This window comes from Amblyomma mixtum, chromosome 10 (genome assembly GCF_055824585.1).
Source record: "Amblyomma mixtum isolate Tamu chromosome 10, ASM5582458v1, whole genome shotgun sequence".
In the NCBI taxonomy this organism is placed as follows: Eukaryota; Metazoa; Arthropoda; class Arachnida; order Ixodida; family Ixodidae; genus Amblyomma; species Amblyomma mixtum.
The window spans coordinates 87404235-87419739 of NC_143021.1; positions in this window are offsets into that span (position 1 = coordinate 87404235).

Here is a 15505-nt window from a genome sequence, read left to right on the forward strand (position 1 = left end):
TCGAAATTTCCGGAGTCCTTCCCTACGGCGTCTCTCATAGCCTGAGTTGCTTTGGGACGTTAAACCCCAATAAAACCAAACATTAAAAATGGTGCGTACTTCAGCCGCAAACAAAACACCTGCTGTAAACTAGTCTAGGTATTTTTCGCGCAAAAAACTCTGAAAGGTCGCAACATTACGGTGGGGTTCCCATTGCGCATTTGCAACCGCAGCCTGTGTTGCACTCAAAAATTTTTTCTTAAGACAGCTCTTCATTACAGTTACAGCAAACTAATGAAATGTTTGTTTTGTTCTGAGGAAGTGTTTTGTCTGGGCGTCATTGCGATCATTTAATTTATGAACCAGGTGGCCTACGGAGAACACATTTGGAATCCTGGTGACCCCCTGGTAGGTATTGGTAAGGACGATGAGAGGAGAACCGAGGAGTGCAGAGGAGCTAGTAAGGACGTTGTGTGTCCTGCACATTTTTTTAATAGTAGAGAATATAGAAGAGGGTTATTAATGTGGACGAGGCTATGCAGACTCTCTGAGTAGAAGTGGACAGAGAAGGCTTGGCCAATGGCGGCAACAGCTTGCTCACCAGCGTTTGCAAGTGCCAAGCTGCAGTGCAAGGAATTTTTGGTGTTAGCAAGGTGCCGGGGCATGACGTTCAGCTCTACTAAAGAATGCTGCCTTTGAGGGTCATTTCGTGTGCATGGAAAAGAGAAAGGGCTTCGTGTAAATAGCCTAATGCTGGTAGAAGCTAAAACGGGGTAGGATTTAATGTAGTTCAACCAATTAAGACATGCAAGAGCACCTGTTCAGGATTGATCTCGTCGTGGAGAGTAGATGTAGCAAGAAAATCAGAGAACAGCATTACATTTGCATGCAGGGTAAGTTCCTCATGTGTGGTATCATCTAAAATTCTAAGGCCTGCAATAAGTAACCGTCTATTCTTATGAACGGGAACGTGATTATAAGTACTTGAAGTATTCTAAGCTGTTGCGAATCACAACACTATGGCCCAATAAAATTGTACACAAACTGTTGCAGTTTTCCTTAAAGCTTTTTTTCGCATCTCTGCATGTATAATGGAGGTACTCGAAAATATGATTTGCTGGCACTCTGCCTCTAACGTTCAAAACAGTCCTTTCTGCTTTATAGTTAGCGTCCTGAACCTAAACGAGAGTTTAATACTCGAGAAGAAAGAAAATAAAGACATCCAGCACTAGACCACCCCTTATAGTGCAGTTGCGTGGAACCACGGCAGTGTTGTTGATATTGTTAACGCCGTTTCAGTCCCTTTACCTTTATGAGCTCAGTATTATGCAACTTAGTCCCCAACAGCACTCATACTCTCTTGTAACCAATGTTGTTATATTTCTTTGTACAACTTGTTATGTTTATTTGTGTTGAATAACGAAACGTTGCTTGTGCCAGTGGTACTCTTTCCAGGAGACTCAAAGGAATGCAGATATACCTGTAGGCCACTGCAGCATTTTTCTTCCAATGACGCCGAACGGCTCAGCCTCTGCTCTACATGGCACACATCAGCGCAACAAACCGAGCTGTGCAGGCAGTGCCAAGCACAACAACCCCAAACACTGGAACAGGAGAAAGAAGCTCCGTCTACCTTGGATACGCTCTCTGAGAGAGAGAGAGAGAGCAGATGCGTTAGGCAACTATATGACATTATCACCAATGTATCTTCCTTGCTAATGTTCGCCCTTTCAGCCATAGCCGTAAGGCGAATCGATGACCCCATTCAACAGAAGCCTGTAATGTGTGTCATGAATTTGGGCTTCTCCGGACGGCAGTAAGTGTGTTCAGCAACTTCTTAACTGCATTGAAGAAATGGATGCCAGAACCATGACTTGCCACTGTGCAAGCATCCATGACAGCATGTTTCGATATCTATTATATTCGATGCCGCTACATAATACACTGCAGCGAAATGACGACTAGAAAGCCACCGCCGGTTGAACAAAGGCAGGCACGGTTTTCGCACTATCAGGGCGGCTGCAATATATTTTTTTAGAGCGCAGCTCTTAGGCACCCGTTTCTGCGTTTCGCGGCGTCACCGTTGTCCGTTGTAACCAGCAGTGGACACCCTTTAAGCTGCGAAAGCAATGGAGCGGGAGCTTGGAAAGGAGAAAGTAAAAGCGCAACCTCCTCCACCCCTTAGCTACCGGCGCGCCAGTGGGGGGGGGGCGCAGCTGTGCACAGCAACCTTGACGTCACACAGTGGTGGTAGAACAAGCGCGCGTGCGTCGGCGGTGGCAGCTGCCCCGCCGCTCCTTCGTCATACGTCTCGTTGCAGTCGAGTTAGTGAGACGCATGACTCAGACGCGGCCCAGTGATTCCGCGCCAAGCGGTTCGGGGAAGCTGCAGTGGGTTGACCACAAGGCTTTTGCCGAGCACACTTCAGAATTTTCAAAGCGTCTTCGGTATTTTTTTTAGGAAAGGAAATGCACAGTATCTGTCTCCCACTGCTGCGAAACCAATAGAGTGGGGGCTCGGAAAGCAGAGGGTAAAAGTTGTAAATTGGCTTCTGAGGAAAGGAAACGCGCAGTATCTGTCTCACACATCTCCGTTGACACCTGAACCTGAGGGAAGGCGCATAACTGCCCTCTTGAAACAGTGGACACCTCAATCGTGTTTTAAGCTACGTGGCGGTAGTGACAGATTTGCGCTGCGTGCTTTGAAATTGACAACATTGTGCCAGAAACGCTGCCACCAGCCAGGGTGGCAGGGTGGGTGGGGACTTTAATGTAGATATAAAGACAAGCGGAAATTTCTTACCACTTATGCTGGACAACATCCCGTTCCTCTCGCTTGTAACGGCTCCCACAGCTGTGACAACCTCGCGAAATACTTGCGCAGACCTCGTCTTCGAGAACCAGGCTTCGGTTCAGCAAGTCGAGCATATATACATCTATTGCTCCGTCCACAAAGCTTCCTTCATGACAACCAATAACTGTTAGCTGAGTGTTTCTTGCTGAAGGAATATGTGTGAAAAATAACAAGTCTGTAATTGGACATGTCTTGCTCGGATTGTTTGCCTCAATCTATCAAAAAGCTGGAACAGCGGATGAGCTGGCCTCAAATTTCATATTAGTAAGCAACGTAATCATCCGCAATTTTTTACTTGGAATTCTCCCAAATGGTGTCTGTGAGGCCTATGGGGGTCGCAATTCGGACACTCACATCACACTTGAGCCCGGATTCCTGGAGAGGTTTGAATCAGGCGACATAGTACTAGCAGACGAGAGCTTTCCATGCATTCGAGCGCCAGCAAAGCATGAAAAATATTATCGTTTTTCCCTCTTTTTCAAAAGGAAATGTACAGTTTACGCATTACGAGCAACAGGAAACACAACGTCGCAAAGTGCGCATACGCGTAGAAAGGTAATTCAAGGTGTGGAGACATTGAATATCCTGAGTGCAAGCCAAATGAATTGATTGCTCACATGGGTAGTATTTTGCAGATGTTTTGTACTCTGGCCAACCTACAGCCACCAATCTTAAGCACCCAAGAGCCTGGGAATGTAACGGTCTGTTGAAACCTTAAGGCTATGATAGTTTATCAGAAGTGGACCCAACCAAGTGTTCAGCTGAACATTTTCAGACCCTCACGATGAGACTGCGAAGCAATTTTATTGAATGCCATGAAGCGTACATAACACATGAATTCACTGCAACAAACCCTGTTTTTATAGTGAGCATAGCCTTTTTAATTATGCACATGCAGCAGGAACCGAACAATTTACTCGCAAGCAACCTAAAATTAGTTGGACAACGCCAGTGTCTAACGCTTCTTTGCAAAAACCTCTTCAACTGCCTTAAAAAATATTCGCAATAGTATTAGGGATGTACAATGCGAGACATTTTTCATCCCTCTCGACAGTTATGCTCACACTCTGCTTTCTTGAGTGCACAAACAAATGCACCTCATTAATATTTTAATGATACGACACAATCATCACCTGCGTGAAATGTGGGTGGCTTTTCTTAAAGTCAGCTTTCCTCTCACATAGTGAATTTATTTTACGCAGCTAAGTTCCTAATCACCATCAATAAGTGAAAAGGGGCCATGATTTCAACTACATGAGTTGCGCTGCTGTCTGCAAAGATTCCATTGGCCTGCACCACAGCCAGGGTTGTTCCGGCTGGATAAGCAGTCCGACCTGCACGAGAATGATTGAAGGACTTATGAAACATGTCGGTATTCTTCAACACAAAAGGAATTACTGCCCCATGAATTGGAACTCGTAGGAGCATTGAGAGCTCCTTTCTTGCCGTGACTTCTGTAGTACTGCCTGCAGAATGAGACCAATAGGATAACATTTTTTGTCCCCTTCAGATCGGGCCCGTTATGCTAATTGATTGTTCATAGAAGGTTGTGGCGAAGTACTACACCACGTTGTATTACTGGTGTAGTACTACAACCAGGTTGGCCAAATTATGCTCTGGTGCGGGAGTTCGTTCTGGTCACCGAGGTCACGCCGCACCGCAGGTTGGCTGTGCAATTCCATCGACACGCCGAGTTTTTTTTTTATTCAAACCCGGTGGAGAATTAATTGCGCGGCGCCGGGATTCGAACACCGGTCCTCTTCCACGCGTAGAGAATGCACTACCTCTACGCCATCGCTGCAACTGGTACGTGCAAGCTGTAGGTAGGCGTTATGAATTTTCCTACGAATGACAGCCGAATCAGCTTCCAGAGTTTCAAAATCCATTGCCCCCTTAGTAGACGATGAGGATGATCTCAGGCTCAATGGCACGCCATTCCGCAGCACATGCCGTTCTCCTTTTCTTTGTCCATCTGCGTTGCACTGCGTTTCAAAGTGTTGTGCTCCTTTTTCGGCTGCAGGGACGTGTCCTGATAGCTAGTATATTTCTTCGTTTTCTTGCATGATTTGCAACCTATACAAAGCGATGGCTCTTTTTTTTTTAGAACAACCAGTTATATGGATTTGAGTTGGAGCAAAAAATTCGGTTGATGACGTCTGAAGCTAGAAGGGCACGCTCACAGCGCACGTGCGGGCAGCGCCCAAGTGGTACAAATAGAGTGCCTGCGGAAGAGCCCGTTAAATAAATAGAAGTGACTGCATTGAAGGCTTCTGTAAAGGAGGAGGAGGAGGATGTAGAAGAAGAAAGGCAGGGAGGTTAACCGAAAGAATAATCGGTTTGCTACCCTACACGGGGGGAAAGGAGTGACGGGATAAAAAAAAAGAAAGAGAAAGGAGAGTAACAGAAAATTGAAGTCGCTCTAAAACGTCACTGTTTGTTAAAGTGCGGCACTAAACATGGAGACGCAGCGTAATGGAACCTTTGGGCCGTAGACGGCACTAGCTGCTGGGAGAGAAAAGCTGGGCTCGATTATAGCGCTAGCTCTCAAATCGAAGGTTCCCATTGAAAGGCACTATAATATTTTATAGTTCCTCGTCGTGAAAGTGTCCTCGGCGAGCTCGAAAGGCGGGGGCTCGCGTGGAGGCGCAAGAAAACTCATATAAAACAACTGCGCGCAAACGCCACATCAAGGCTTCGAAGAAAAAGGAACTACCCAGAAAGAAACGGAAAAGAAGCGCGAGCCACACAAGTCCAAATTCTCGGACAAAAATTTTTGAAATTGTAATAAGAAACTCCTATGGTAATATTGAATGTAATGGTCTATTCTTCTGATATGTTGCAAGACTTATCTTTAAAAGGGTCGGTCGCATCAGACAGTTAAGACTGCCATAAAAATCCGTTGGGGAACGTATTTCACGATAGCAAAAACGTTAATAGAAAAAAATGCCACACTACCGCCGGGTGATCTGCGGATATATTGACTGTTTTAGTGAAATATTACGTTATCTGAAAAATTGCATTCATAAAGGGTTTCTCGCTCCAAAATGCTTTTGTCCAGAATTGTTGGCTGCTGTCGTAAAACAACCACTGCTGTCTTGGGAAAATAACGTCGACTCAGCCGGGAGCCGTCGGTATGTCACCAAGCGCCTTGCTCTGAGAAGCGGTCGCTACCATCCAGCTGCATGCGAACGCCCCTGCCGGGAATACACTGGAGGCGAAGGTGTGGAGAGGGAGGTGCAGACGGCTCTCATTTCTGCCAGGCAGGAAGCACGACATGGGATCTCGCCTACAAAGCGTGATCTCTCAGCGTGAAGAAACACAACGCCTGCATTTGCAAAAAAGAAATCACACTCGCAAACTGTGGACTTTTTTTAGGGTCTACGATTGTGCACAGCGGATGACGGCGGCCAGTCAAAGATGCTTTTGTTCAAGGTGCCCCCCTCGATGCATATAACCCAAACGTTGCACGGGCAACCTGATTCGTCCACCCAACGCCTTCCTGATGCAGCGTGCAAGGGACAAGTCTCTTCACGTTTTTGCGCTTTCTAGGACAGTGAAGACATCTCCAGAAAAGCAGTATTAAGCGTATTTTGCCCCCTCTTCTAGCTTGATCAGCCTAGATCAGCCTAGCTTGATCAGCCTTCCAGGGCAGTATAAGACTGAGTGTGAACAAAACGAGATTAGATAAAAAGTACAACCTTTTTTATTCCTGTTATGACTGACGCCATGCGTTACAAGCCGGTTGAGGGATATTTTCATTGCAGAATTTTTGCTAGCAGACTCCTGTTCAAGATTGCACTTAATTTTGTTTGATCTTTTTCTTTCCTTGTACCAATGTAGCCAACAAAGACCTTGCATTGCAAATTATTTCTACCTATTTTTTATATGCCGATCACTCCACATGGCGTTAAATACGAATCACGTGGCTACTGCTACCAATTCCTGAAAGGCACCAGGACGTACCAATCTGCTTGGCGCCGTCCTTCAATTGTTTGACAACCTTCGTGTTTTCCCCGCGTCACAGCGACTGCTATTTAACTGCACGGGATGAAAGGGTAGTCCATTCAAGAGTACATGGCAAAGAGATGAAGCACTTAGACGAAATACTGGCCGCCGATTATGCGCGTTACAGGCACTCCGTCAATCCTGCTTGTGTAGGCTCCATCTCACTATCAGTGTCACCATGGCAAAAAGACATTCAAAAAGAGGGAAAGATAATCACTTCCAAGAGTGATTCAGCCGCTTTAGTGCCCCGAAATATTTGCCATGTTTGAATGAACAAAACTGAGAACTGTTATTATGTGGGTCTCCGGAACTTCAATATTGCTGGTGAAGAGATTTCATGCGAAACGGACCTGAGCTTCAAGATCTGCTACCTTCTGGAGTAACTGTGACTACTGACGTGCTTTGGGAAAAAAATTCCAAATATAGCTACTGAGTCAACCAACGAAAAACTCGCCAGAATGCCGAAACAAATTCCTGGTGAAAGGTGCCATGAAACGTAGTTCATAGCTCCAGAAACATGTCCACATTTTCCATCTAAAGTCACAACGGCTATAAACACCCTCAGCGGTTTGTGCGCACCAGCCCTACAACAAAACCTCACTGGAAGAAATTAAAAAAAGTGATGCAGTTACAGTCGTATTATTAGTTGATAGTTTTTCATTATGATTTGTCTAAAATATTAAATGCCACATCTCTGCCAGAGCGCGTAAAGCACCGTTTATGGGACTATTGTAGATAGCGGCAAAGCACCTACCCAAAGCTGCTTTGTTTCCTAGCTATTCAAGTGACTACCCAATGCGAGAGCGCACTTATTTGTTCCGAGAGCCACTCTACTCTCGTGCTGTTCTTTTTTGCTTGCTCGGCAATAAAGACAAAGAAACTCGATGCGGAGTAGCTTTAGCGACGAAGAGATTAAGGATACAACGGTATATAGTTTTTGGGTGGTTTAGGTTTCCAAAGCGACTCAGGCTATGAGGAATACCGTAGTCAAGGCCTGCGGATAATTTCGACCAGCTGGGTTTCTTTAACATGCACTGACATCGCACAATCCACGGGCTTCTATCATTTCCCCTCCATCTAAATGCGACCGCCGCGGCGGGGATCGAACCCGAGTCTTTCGCGTCAGCAGCCCAGCGCCATAACCACTCAGCCACCGCGGCGGCTAAAGGGTAAAAAGAGTGGACGGAGAAAATGTACTGGGTGAGAAGCCATTACACGGGTTATATATGCACGTTATTTCCTCTCTCTCCACACAACCGAACATCACGCTGGTCAAATGTTGATGCCATGGCTAGTCCGCTGCCATAAGCACTTGTTGTTAGCCTTACAAAAAAAGATGGCACATATCGACACTGGGGGATCAGCCAAGGATCGGGAGACAGAGGTTGTTATACACCTGTACATAACAAAGGCAAAAGAAACGCACGCGGGAGAGCAACACCGGTAGATTCTACCTCGATTCGGATATGTACTGAAAAGAGATAATAGTTTAGATTAAAAAAAACAAAAAATTTTATAAGTCAAAATGTAATAATGAATAAAAAAGAAAATATTGTAAGATTTACCAAGGCCACCGATGACATTACAGCAAGAAATTTTGAACAGCGGTACAAACAAATATTACTGCCAAAGAAGCTGAGGAGAAAAAAGAAAAGCTCCCGTGCAGCTCAGCGTCCCTGCAGTGGCAGTCCTGCAGGGGCCAATGCACCTCTAAATTCGACGGGACGGCGCCAGCGCCGTGCTCCGCCGCTTCTCTCTGTAGAAGTCCGTTAGCTGAGGGGGCGAGAATGGCGAGCCGGCATGGCAGGAGTCGTTGAGAGCGCCCACAGCCTTTCCAAAATCAACGTGAGCTAACCCTCGCCTTGCAATGTGAGTACCCTGCCGGACGGACGTCACCTTACTGAGACAATGCAAATGTCCCTGTGAAGCGAGATGGCACCCTCTCCAGAGGAAGCCAGTTCGGTGGCGAACCAGAATGAAGAGCCAGCCGAAAGGCAAAACAGTCGCACCAGCGGCAAAAAGACGAAACGTGGCGCGAAACTTCAAACGCCCCGAAAATCGCGAACGAAGCCACTCAAACGGACTGCATCAGCGGAAACTTCGCCTTCGGAAGCGCCCACACTAAAGAGCATTATTAAGAAGCCCGGGTCAGGCAATAAGCGTCTTCGTTCGGGGAGCCGAGCAAAAAAGAAGGTTCATTTCAGTCTTCCGCCGAGCTCAACTAGTTCTTCATCGAGCGCCATTTCCCCCAGCAGCAGCGACGAGCGCAAACCTCGAAGGGATCGATCTCGGTTGACGGTGTCTTCACGCAGAACCCGGAGCCACAAGCGCACCCACCGGACTCATCAACGATCGCCGAGCACGACTTCCAGCGGTCGCGACAGCGAGAAGCCCAGGCGTCACCACCGATCGAGAAGGCGGTCAAGGGAGTCTATCCGTGGCAGCATGCGCCGACCACGGAAGACCTCGTCGAGCCACAGCGACCGGGGCCGAAGTAGACGGCATCGGCAGTCCATGAGCACGTCGTCAAGCAGCGGCAGCAGCAAGCGCAAGAAGCACCGCACGAAGAGACGTCACCAACCCAGGAGCCGGTCCTCGAGCAGCACCAACAGCAGAAGGCGGGCTGCTAAAAGACTTCGTCATTGAAGCAACGGTTCATCGAGCATAACCTGCGCAGGTAACGGCGGTGCTAGAACTGAGCGCTGCCCTGGGAACTTACGGAGCTTCATTAGGAGAAAAGAGGCGAAATCCAAAAGCACTCAACGATGCGAGAGAGGGATGCCAAATTGGAAGACGCAATGATAACTGCAAGACAAAAAAGCGGTGCGCGTGCCAAAACTGTGGGTATAGAGCAGCCTCCTGCGCAAATTAAAAGAAACTTATACACTCTCTGTCATGTAGCCTTGCTTCTCCAAGAAAGTGAGCACAGAAATGAAAATGTTTAAGCACAACATTTGTTTTCTAAGAAAAGGCAGTCGAAAAAAGGGTTTGGAATAGATTGAAAATGTTTGCATTGTTGTAGTTGGAATGTGCGTGTCTTTGCTGTCCAATGGTTAGTTGTGTATTTCATCTCCCCAAGCAGGTGTTGCTAAGTTTTCTATAAGGAAGGCTTTAAAAGTGCTTAACTAAATAAATTCATCTCAAGAAAATACAGCTCGGTGCGAGAACTATGGGAATGAATAGCTAGGAGTCACTGTGACTGCAATGATTCCGGCTCTGATACTGTCTACGTAAATGCTAGGTAGAACTTCCGAGATATCTCGCTGGCTTTGTCGCAAACTGATCTTAATACCATAGAACTTGCTGGGCGGGATCTCGATCTCTCGTCAGCAGCTTGTGGCGTGGTGCGATCATGCGCTGGGTAGTTCGCCCTTTCTGGTGAATCCGAGAATTAGGTTGTTAACAGGCGGCCTTAAAGGAAGAGCATTGTTGAAAAAATAAATAGAACTGGTTTTGGCCAGTATGCGAATACCACTCAACGGTAAGAAGGCCAAGGAACAGATGTGAGAAAACTGCATTCAGATTCGGCCATCGGTGTGACAGGGGCTCCTGCAATAGCACACCCTTCTGGCTTCACGTACCGTATTCTTCGAAAGAACCCAGGCCGCGGCGTTTGGCTGCTCTGTAGTAAAACACGAAACATCTCAAGTGAGCAGCATGCTCATCACACAGAGGTTGGTTTCCCTGGAGATTACATGCGACCCACACAGCAAAGGATAGAACGAGGCCCGATGACCCTGTGAAAAGGAAACTGTACGTACATTTGTACAGTACGGTCCATTGTTAAAGGGAACATGCGATCGCGTGGCCTCCGCGATTCACGAAGCCCTGCTGCCTAGATGCGGCGAGAACAGGCGGCATGAAGCGCATGCGCGGAGGGACCAGCCTCCATGCTTACTGCGCATGCGTCTTGTGCCGACAACTCCCACAAATTCTCGGCGACAGCGCTCCGCGAAACGCGGAGGCCACGCGATCGCATGTTCCCTTTAACAATGGACCGTACTGTACATAGTTTTCGTTGCGACATCCAGATGATGGCTGTGACGTAGAAATTGCGTTCAGGTCACGTGAGGGATACAAAAAACACTAACGGTCCCTGCTTCCTTGGTTTTAATTCACACCAACTCTTACACAAGCTTGCTCAAGAGCTGAAATCACAAAAAAAAAATCTCTGCCTCTCCCGTAACCGAGAGTAGAGTAAGCATGAAATGTTTACGGGCCTAATGTCATCTCGGTGGACACCCGAACCGTACCGTACAGGAAGGGAGGAACGCCACCACCCGTTCAGCGCGATGCCTTGCCATTTGAACACCAGGTTTTTTGAGGAAAGGAAATGGCGCAGTAATCCTCTGCCATCTCGGTGGACACCCGAACCGCACCGTAATGGAAGGGAGGAACGCCACCACCCGTTCGGCGCGATGCCTTGCCCTTTGAACGCAGCGCTTCTCCCCCGGGCCCCTGTGCGCCTGCGCGGCTTTGCTTCGATGCGCGAAGCCCCTAAGAGATCACGTATGACAAAGAAGTGTATCGTGGTATTTATGAGCTTTTTGCACGCGTTATTAAAAATCGGAAATTATAAGTCCGTGCATTATCAAACGCACAGCGACTGATATCTAGATAAACATTGAGAAGGCAATGGCAGCAGTTATTTTTTTTACTCCTTTGGAGACCAACCGGCGCTTGCATGCCGGTCGCGTAGGAGGGCTTAGAGATTCTCGTTAAATCTCGTTAAGTCTCGTACGGTGCCCGGATGTTCTCGTTTAAGAGCCCGGATGACTGGAATTCAGTGCCCGGATGAGTGGATTTCAGTGCCCGGATGATGGCTCTCGGTCTCGGCGTGACGTCACCACACTGCCGACAACGGGGGCTGAAAGCATTTCATGCTTAATAACAAGCAGCGAACATATCACAGCTTTTATATGCCTCAAGTGAACTCAACGCGTCTTGTACGTCTCAGCCGCCGTTTGACTTATGAATCAATCAACCAACCAATCAATCAATCAATTAATCAACCAACCAACCAACCAACCAATCAATCAATCAATCAATCAATCAATAATTAATTAATAATATTTCGCCCACACCTTCTTAGAGGAAATAGGCTTCGGACGATAAGCTATCAGGGTAGCTTGAGAGCTGCCCGAGGCCTTCTCTTAGGAAACCGAAAGTGCCCGAGAAAAATTCGAATATCCACCATTGATCTGCTGTTGATGAACTTAACATCGTGAGTCATGGATTCCGTTGTCCAGCGCATCACTGGCAAGAAGAAATATGCATCCAAAAATATTCTGTCTCCTCATTTAGGCCTCCTAGCTCACTGTGTCATATGGGTTGGTTTTAGCTCAATCGTCCCGGCATAGTTCCGCCCCTGTCATCGTTGGCCGTGTCTTTCGGCACGCGTCATGTGACGCATGCTGTAGCTTGTTTCTTGAAGCCCCTTCTCTAATAAATAGTGCCTTCAAGTGAATCGCATGGTTTGAGTGATTTCACTAACGAAAAAAATGAGTGGTACCAATGGAAGGTGTATTTCATGGAAAGCCGCGGGTGATTAACTCACAATTGCACTCTTGGGTGCGTTTTGTCATGAAAATAACTGAAATCTCGAACAGTAGCAAGGTGACTACACCCCATTCGATTACTTCCAGTCTTCAAACGTAGACCGTAGTGACAGTAAAATGATCGGAGCGTTGCGCATGCAAACGAAACGTGGTCAGACTGTATGAGTTTCATAACTTTTGCGAACAAGGAATGTACCGTCAACGTCAAAATAAACGCGAACAGGATAACTGAAATACGAGAGCTAAAATGCAAAATTGTTAACTTTTTGTTTGAAATTCAAACGTGGTTCGTTACCACTTAGCTGCGAAAAACAGCCGTGTTACTGCTGAGTTTCTTTCATGTAGGATCTCGTCGCGCTTTGCTCAATTCAATTGTTTTGCTCGCGATTCATTTTACGCTGAAAAAAGTCAATTTAAGTGAAAAAGCGAACAGTTTATGGGGCATGAGCCGCTTGTGCTTGCGGAAGAGCAAAAACACAACTGTGTACAAATTATAGCCAGATTCACCGCGTGCTTATGCATGTGCGTGTTTTACTGCACTACTGAGCGCAGCGTCTGTGAGAACGAGCCACAAAGCATGACGGACAGACCGCTAAATAAAACTGCACGAATTAGTAGCCCCTTATAAAACGAGCACATTAAACACTACAAATTGGAGTGACTTCGGCGTTTAATATAAATCTGTAAACTACCGGTCACATGTCAATCGGCCAGTATCAAATGGTTGACAGCATTCAGCTAACTCTATTGCCTAAATGCGAAGCTGTAACCGGAAGGCGCAGCAAAGGGAACGGACGGATTCCTTTGCGGAATGCGACGCGCAGACCGTGAGCAATAACACCTCACCTCCAGGGATAAATGCTGAAGCGAAGCAGGGCTTGCAACCACACGCAAGAGTTGAACTCGACCCTTCTAGAGTTTTCGAGAAAAAGTGTGGCTCTTTGTCGCACTGCTGAATATAATTTCCACACATTTGTGTTAACTTTTTCGGCTCATGCGAGAGGCTTTTGAATTTTCCGGACAAGGGAAAAATACATCGCATTAAAAATTTCTTAAAAATCACTTCCCTTCCTGAACAACGCACAAGCATCGTTAATTTTTTTCTGAACAATGAATAAGCATTGCACTTTAGTGTACAGCCAGCAATAATCTGCGAACAAAAATTTGTTTATCTATTTTTAATTCATTATTTCGGCTTAAAGTGCCATTTTGACAAGTTTTTCAAAAATGGTACGCACCGTTCCTCGGCAATTAATTTCCTATTAATTTCCGATTCTGGGCATATAAAAAGGGTTAACTCGAATAGAACCCGTTCCAGAAAAAAAAAAACAGCGGTCTGCCACCTGTTCATCTCTCAATTCCAAACTGAGCTGTTTGAAGTAAAATACAAAACTTGGCTCATTAGGTAGCTAATATGATTTCAATTGCTCTCAGTACTTTTTATTGCGTGCGTTTTTGTCATTTTAGGCACAAAATTTTTTTTTTGAAATGCCATGACCACGAGTGATTGTTGTCCCTTAATTTCACTACACTGCACAACACGGCGCCACTGCTCCTCAAAATTCTAATCGGCCGTGTACACGCACGTTTAGGCGGTCATGCTAACACGCCCTGATCGTAATCCGCTCCACCGGTTCTCACGCGCTCTGTTACACAAGCAGTGCCGCGAGCGGTGTCAAGTGACTCGGGCATATGCGCAGAGCATCCCGCCGCCGCTCCGTTCAGGATTATCTTGTTCCCTACGACGTACAGCCTTTGTCAAAAGTTTGGAGCCCAGGAGGTTTGCTTCTGAAGCGCACTGTCTGGTTCATAATGCATCACCAGCGCTCCAAATTTGCTGAAGGTAAGAAGATTTCTGGTCCTGCCTCCTCCAATGGGTAGGACTACCACGAATGTTACAGGAATACTACTGCGAGGCTTAGAAGCAAACCCCCTGGGCTCTAAACTTTTGACAAAGACTGTACCTCTCGCCCGGAGATGAGACAAATCGCGGGGCTCCTAAAATATGTAACAGTAGTTATTCGCCTCATAGACTGGATGCAATACAGCCCTGATGCCGTATACAGAATGAGGCACTTCGCCGTACCAGTGGAGCATCCAGCGCAGCCATGTGCGGAGGTGTGTCGTTTCAGTGAAAGTGTTAGCAATAATAATTGTTCTATGCCACAGCTTCAGCCGTAGTCTAATACTAAAGTTGGGCCAATAAATATGAGAGATAATGCGTACAACCTCATGGGACGACATTCCAGAAAGTTGATTGCAAGTACTTGTTTTTGGCGACATAACAAATTTAAATTCACTTTCTGAAACTGGACATTAGCAAACAGCTAGAGATATCCGCAGAAGTAGCGAAACGGCTGCTTAGGGCGACGCCTCTCAAGGCAAGTGAACAAATCTTCCTCAATGATCGGCGCATGACAGCCAAATTGCTGCCACTATCAAAAGGCTGCTTCAGAGCTGCCGACTTCTCTCAGCTCTTTACTCAACTTATGTTTTCTGAGTTGACGGGATTAAACCAATTCGCCTTTAGTCATGGCTAAGACAACTGATTTCTATTTTTTCTGCCGCCCTACACACAGGTTTGATTGCCGAAACAAAGCCTGCGGACTGTTAAGAAATCGCGCAAGCGCTCTTACCATGTACAGTAACATAGTGCATAATAAACGCCTATTTACACAGGCAAACAAAAAAAACACGCTCGGACCTGTTATACGAACGAGTGAACACAACACTTCCATTTGTTACCCAACATCTGAGGACACGATCGAGAGCATGTACTGACATTTAACTGAAATCTGAACTTCACCAGGAAGGAAGCACCTCGGCTCTGCAGCCCCCTAGGTCCAGGTGAAGAACAAGCACAAAACAGCCGGCGTGTGCCTGCCAGGAACTGGCGACAGAGAGCCATGTAGTTCAGCGACACTATGGGACAGTAATCACCGGCGGTGATGGCATTAAAATTGGAAATGTTTTTTCTCGTCTTAAAGAACAAAACGACTTTCCTAAAAATATCCCTAAATATAATAATAATGGATACGCAATGAGCCACAGTTTGTATTTTTACTTAGAACCCCTTAATACAGAATGTACGGCTAAATAGAATATTTTTT